Raw genomic sequence first — 7,593 nt, 5'->3', positions numbered from 1 at the left:
CTAGTCTCAACAATCACCTCCTTTCCCTTGTGAGAAGTATTTGTAGCTTAGAAAAAGTTAAAAAACACAATATTACAGTATGTAGAACAAATAATCTAAGGAAAAAGAGATTTTAAAGCTCTTCAGAAAATTATGTTTGAGATTGTTTTAACAATTTACCCGATATCACCTCATCCACTCTAGGAGGGAGAGGCACATCGACGGATGTGCCACCACCTCTCACAAAATATGCGTCGCAAGGCATATGAGAAAAAGAATAATAAAAACAAGGAGATCTCTCATGAAGAAAATGTGCCCAAGGAGGAGGCAAGTCTCTCAAGCAAATAGGGATGCGTGACCTATGAGACCGAGTTACAATTGAAAATATGCTTTTGGAATTGTAATGGATACCCATGGAATGCGGGGGTTGGCATTGATGAACTAACAAGCAAAGCCGATGTTGTACTTCTTGTTGAAACTTGGGAGCATGATACACAAAGGATTATCGGCTTGGAGGATTACAATGTACATTCATTGATGTGGTCAAAGAATCTCAAGCAACGAAGAGGACAAGGAGGGTTAGCATGTATGGTTAAGAAAGGATTGGAAGATTTTGTATCAATTGTGAAAGATGACAAGTACAAACGTTATGTATGGCTGAAAATTATGACACCAAAAAGAGAACCCATTTTTGTAGCCGGTTGCTACATTCCTCATCATGATTCTCCCTTTTATGCTTGCATGGATAGAGATCAACCATTTTCTGATTTGGAAGAGAACATTGCTTATTTCAAAGGTGAAGGTGATGTTATTGTATTTGGGGATATGAATGCTCGAACAAAAACATTGCAACATAATACTCAACAATTTGATATGCCATACATTTCAAGGGAGTTGGAGGAAGTTCACTTGTATGATCGTACTTCAATGGATGAGAAAGAGCCGGATCACTATGGAAAGTTACTTTTACACATGTGTAATAGCACAGGTATGCTCATTGCCAATGGTGTATCTTTGTGGAGTGGAACCAATGGATTTACATGTAGGAGACATAATGGGGATAGTGTGATTGACTATATGCTACTCTCTGAAGCCATCATGTATCGCATAAAGAGTGCCAAGATGCTCGAGAGTCCTTGATAAAGCTTGATTCAACTATGGACAAAGACAACTATCAAAGTCATTTGCATACATACAAGGCATTGATTCAAAAGAAGAGAAGAAGATGGGAAGTAAAGCAACAAGAATTTCAAGTCCAAGAAAAGGCACATGCATGTGGAAGATTTTGGAGAAACTTGAGAGGCAAGCGGGTTGAGAATTTTGGTAACTTGAGTCTAGTGGATATGCACACACATTGTAGGCAATTATATGAGCAAACAAATACTGAAAAAATGCCATTTTATGGTTCACTTCCATGTATGCCGTCTTTTTTAACTATTGAGGATGTATGCGGTGGGCTTGAAAAGTTGGCCACTCGCAAAGCGGGAGATCTTCAAGGTATCAAGCCAGAGATGATCAAATGGACGGGAGATTTTACCCATGAGTGGATGTGTGATATGTTCAACCTTGCACTTCAACATGGTATGCCTTATGATTGGAGTACTAATTGGGTTAAGCCTTTGCATAAAGGAGGGAATGTAAAGAATGTAAGCAACTACCGGACTATAATGATTGGGTCTCTTATGGCAAAGTTGTTTGGGTGCATAATGGAGATGAAATTGAGTGATTGGGCTGAAGAGAATGACAAGCGTGCAAAGGGACAAGCGGGTTTTCGTCGATGCCATAGCACCATTGATCATCTTGTCACTCTTCGTGTTCTCATGGAGGAAAGTTGGTTGAAAGGCAAGCGATTGTATTGTTGTTTTGTGGACTTTAAGAAAGCCTTTGACATGATTCCACGTAACAATTTGTGGAGAAGGATGGAAGAACTCCAAGTGCCAAGTGAGTTCATGCTTGCGGTTTCTTGAATCTATGAGAAGGTGATTTGTCAATTGCGCATGGGAAGAGAAATTTCAGAAATTTTTGTAAGCACTATTGGGGTTAAACAAGGATGTCCATTGTCACCTACTCTCTTTGGTCTATGCATCGATCAATTGGAACAAATGGTACTTGACTTTATGCAAGAAGAAGGCATTGAAGAGGTCACTATTTGCAATGCGGTAATAATGCTTTTGTTGTATGCGGATGATGTAGTGCTTCTAGCACACACTTTAGAAGATGCACAAAAGCTTATGGTTGTCCTTGAGAACTTTTGCTTGCATAGTGGGCTGATTGTAAATGAATCCAAAACAAAGGTTATGCTTGTGAAAACCAACCATAAGGAGAAGCCATGCATTGTGTACAACAATGAGACACTTGAAGTTGTTGAGAGATTTAAGTACCTTGGCCTTGAGGTTCCATCCAATCACAAGTGGCATGAATGTGCTATGCGTCGTTTGGAAGCGGGAAAGAGAGCATATTATGCATTTGAGAACATGTGTAATGCGGGAAACATCAAGTGTTGGATTCTCAAGAAGTATTTTTTGATACACTGGTGACACCGGTTCTTCTTTATGGAGTTGAAGTGTGGGGCGGGAGCATCTCATAGTCTACTTGGAAAGAGTTTGAGAATGTCCAAAAGCGTTTTCTTACAAACTTTCTCCAAGTTAAGACACAAACACCATATATGCTCTTACTTCTTGAGTCGAGATCTCTTCCAATTGAGGTTATGGGCATGGAAAGGGTTGTGGAGTACATGATAAAGATGCGTCAAAACCCCTCACATCGACTTCCTACAATTGCATGGGAAGCAAGCAAAAAAGTTCAAAAGACGCATAAAAGCAAGATCTTGAGCACGGGATGGATGCAAGACATAAAGAGGTGGTTTGGGAGATGGGATGCATTACACTTGCTACATGATGCTTCAATTGACTCTCAAGTGAATGAAGCTTTTCTACAACGCCAATGTCTTACGGCTTGGGAGAAATCCGGTGGGTCACGCTTCATACATTACACCACCTATATTGCCCCCAACTACAAAACCATGTTCTTCACTGAGAGAGGAAACCGTACTCACACTTACATGCTTGAGCCTATTCCCTTGTCCGCGATACGCACTATCGCAGCAATTCGGCTTAGCTCCCATTTCCTTCGATGCGAGATAGGGCGTTGGGGCAATGGAGAAGAGTCAAATCGATTGTGCACATTATGCTCACTGCAAGTTCGAGAGTCTGAGTACCACACACTACTAGAGTGCTCAGCTTTTGATCACATCCGAACTTGCTTCTCTCACATTTTCAGCCATAACTTAGACCTACACACTTTCCTCTCCCAGCCAAAGTGTGGGCTCTCCATTGCGACTCTCATCACTACAATTTTGGAGCATCGAGAGTCACTCATCAGCCATACACATACTACATCACATGTAACTTTGGTCCCATAGGTCATATTTGACCTCCGAGGACGATAATAAAATCTATCTCTCTCTCTCTCTCTCTCTCTCTCTCTCTCTCTCTCTCTCTTTCTCTCTCTTGCCAATACATGCCCAAAAGCCATGTCTATCCACCATCAAAATGTCTCCATCTCCCAAGTAGTGAGCTTATCCATGGAAGGGGAGTATATGCATTCTTCCCTAGCAGATACTTGTGCCCACTGCTTATCTACGAATGGTATTCCTGAAAGAAAGCCTTTTCCAACCAAGGATAATAGAAATCTATAACAAAATAACAAAATAACATCACTACAGCCTTCATAATTATGAAAATCTTGAAATAAAATTGTGATGAGCTTGACCTTTAGGCTAGCCGTTGAGATGCCATGCGTACTATGTCCACTTTCTTCAAAGCTTGCTTGTCAACATCTTTTGTCTTAGCTTCAAGAGAGGTTCCAAAGGATAAAGATAGGGTCATGAGCTCCTCAAAGTAAGAGGAATCATGAGGCAACAGACCAATCATGAGGCAACAAAATACCACCAGCAATGTTGATAAAGTCCTCCACAAACTTTGTGGCCCTATAAAAAATCCTTTGCAGAAGGCCCTTTCTACTACGAATCCAATTACATGACAAGGAATATGAAAAAAAACTAAAATATTCAAAAAAAACTAGCAATTCTACATCAAAGAGTCTTGAAAATCAAAAGAAACTTTACTTACATGTGATACACATGATCTTCTTTCTTGAAACCATAAGAGCTCTAGTAATCTTGTCTGCCTCAAGCAAGGAAACCCATAACAATTTGCTCAAGACAGGAGCATCATGCATAGCAATCAGGTTTAGTTTTTGAAGCATAGCCCAACTATCAGGACCCCACTTGAGTGCAAGAACTCAAACCATCCAATATGGTTCAAGATTTGGATCAACAATATTTAGCAACTGTAGTTTGTGAGCAACGAATAAAAAAACCAATTTTGAACAGCTATTACACTATGTGCAAAACACCTAAACAAAAATAATGCAACCACCTTCTCAACGCGCTCTCCATATTTGAGTGCTAAATCATTTAGTATCTTTTCCTCCTCCTTTTTAAGTTCTTCATTTGTCATTGTGTGCCTAGATTGCTCTATTATTTGGCTCAATTCCTTGGACATTTGAACCTAAAAAGACAAGCACATACTCTTTGGCTCAATTACTTGGACATTTTATCCTTCAACACATAATTAAAAATATATCATTTTCACAAAAAATAAACATTAGATGGTTCTAAAAAAGCAAGTCAAAGACAATTACATTGTATGAAAGCTTTCCCAAGTATCAACGATTAAGTGGATACCAAGGCTCAACACCCTTCGACTATATCTTACGGACTATAGAAATCAACTTTTGATCTTTTACTAGAAGCCCCTTTACATAGGCTTCATAATCTGTTGCACAAATGTGGAGCAGTTTCCAAGCTCATCCCTAAGATCAGTGATTACAAGATCATGTGTATTCATGATATTCCAAGTTCATATATAATAAATACAAAGTCAAAAACATAGAAGACATTTTTTGCCAAAATATATAGAAAGTCATAAAACTTACAAATTTATTCTTTGCAAGCTACTAAGAAGAACTATCTCTGGCACTCGTGTAGGATCAATAACAATACAAATCACACTACAATGTTTCTCTCAATCAGAAAAGAATCTCTCTTTAATAGTAGCCATCCAAGTGACCGTTCTATGACAAAGGTAAAACATTTTACTAGAGAGAACTTGAAGATTTGGTCTTTTAGAAAGCTCAATTTCAAAATCTTTATCAACCCATATTGGGTCCCATGAAGAAAGAAGTTCCTCTGCAAAATAGATAATCATACACAAAAAAGAACACTCAACAACTATTTATGAGAACAAGAACAAACACCCAAGAAATAGACAGTAAGAAAGATCAAAGTAGAGAAATGAAATACCTCTCACATAAGATTCCTCCTTCTTGCAATTCCAAATTGAAATAATAAAATCTCTTTTTTCTTGCATGTAGCCCTCCTTTGCAAAAGAAGCTTTCAATCCACTAACATCATCTCTTAAGCCTCTCACCCCTGCATAGGGTACCAATCGACATAAAGGAATTGGTGGACAATCAAAACAACTAAGCATGCAAGTACATTGAAGAACATCTTGTCCTCTATGCATGTAAAGCTTGTGCTCATTCCCTATCTCTGTATCTACTACTTCATCTCTTATGACATAAGGCACTATTTGTAAACATGCCTCTTGTGGGGAAAGAGACTCATCAACTTCATTTATGGATCCAAGCCCCAAATCTTGACTTTGCATCTCCTCCTCTTGTGTCTCCAAACCTTCTGTCATATCTGTGACAGAGGCTGCACTTATTTGATCACTACTTTATAAGATACTGGAAGCTTGAGTTGAAGAAAGTCGTCTCCCTCTGCAACCTTGTCCAAGAGTTGAAGGGCTTGCAAAGCACAACCAAAACCAATGTATTTACTTCATTGAAATCGCCGCTAGGCTTCCACGTTGACGTGGATTCCTCGAGGCGATCCAAAAAATCAAAAAAATTATCTTATTGAAAATGCCCCTAAGCATTCATGTAGGCATGGATCGCTTGAGGGGAGCTTATAGATTCAAGAAAAGTATGACCAAATTATAAAATTTTATCTTCAAAATTTCCTTCTAGCCATCCACGTCGGCGTGGATGGCTTGAGGGAGCTTACTGCATGAGTTTAATAAAGAATGACAAGAATCACTGCCAAAAAACAATGTCTTAAGAAATTTCTTCTAGACAACCATGCGCGCGTGGATGGCTAGAGAGAGCCAATAGAGCTTTGCAAATCTCTACAAAACTAAAAAAAAATTAGCATGAAAAATTTATTCAACCTACTAGATTTGTGCGTATAATTTCTATGTTTATAACTTCTGCTAGCGATCCATGCCGAGGTGGATAGCTAAAGAGAGCTTTAGATAGATAAAATCTCACATTTAAAAATTCATTCTATAGCCATCCACTCCCACGTGGATGGCTACAGGTAGTTCTTAGAGATTAATTCGAGAAGTATTTAAAAAATGTGAATGTGGAGCTTGAGTAGCTAGAGAGAGCTTATAGATAGATAAAATCTGACATTCAAAAATTCATTCTAGCCATCCACACCGGCGTGGATGGCGACACATAGTTATTAGAGATTAATTCAAGAAGTAGTTAAAGGCTATGAATGTGGAGCTCGAATAAATCAAGAAAAAAATTTGTGCACAAAAAAGGATTGTTGTCATCAAATAATGCATCACACTCAAGCAATGAGACATGAAACTATGAGACAACATAGATCGCAAATAATTTTAAACCAAAAGTTTGCATCAAAATGTGATCAAAGTGGTAGTTTTGTTTGGTTCATAATTGGCACTATTGGGGTTTAGCGTGAGAATCTCCTTCTGCAATCATTAGAAAGCCTTACAAAAAGTTTCTATATTCTCTACAAGGCTCAAGTTCCTAGCTACAGTTTAAATTATATTCATAATCCTTATACAAAATCCTCTTAAAGATTGGAAAAAAAACTACTTGTATCCATCCACACTGGCATGGATGGCTACAAGTAGAAAACTATCTGGGAGGAGACTTTCACGCAAAGGATGACTCCCTTCTCCCCATGACGAAGCTGTATTCAAATCTCCAAACTCATAGAGAAATTGCAATTGGGCACAAGTGAATAAATTGCATGAGAACAAGCTGAGGACTACATCAACAATGCAAGCTCTCAAGACAGCATTAGCAGTAGCGTAGGTTGGGGATTTCATTAGTGCTATATCGAGGAATTGCTTAAACATTGAGAGTAACATGCTGAGGACTTGAGAGTGGCACAGGCAGAGAATAACATGTTCAGCACAAGCAGAGAACATGCTTAAGGTAGGTATAGGGCACGCTTAATGCAATTGAAGAAAATGCTTCACACAATTGGAGAGCATCTTTAACGCAGGTGTAGGGCAATAACATGTTGAGCACAAGCAGAGGGCTTGAGAGTGGCGCAGGTAGAGGACATGATAGTAGCAGAAACAAGGGCTTTAGAAGAATGCTATGCATCAGGTCTAAAGATTAAATCGAGCACAAGTCAAATTTTTCATGAGGTCTGAAGAGGGGATTTGGGATTCGGGCATGAGATATTGAAGAGGGGAGGTGAAATTTGGCTAGCACGCTTGACTGTCATTA

Source organism: Adiantum capillus-veneris, chromosome 3, assembly GCF_014529385.1.
Source record: "Adiantum capillus-veneris isolate H3 chromosome 3, ASM1452938v2, whole genome shotgun sequence".
NCBI lineage: Eukaryota > Viridiplantae > Streptophyta > Polypodiopsida > Polypodiales > Pteridaceae > Adiantum > Adiantum capillus-veneris.
Note: the sequence above shows the minus strand (reverse complement) of the source record.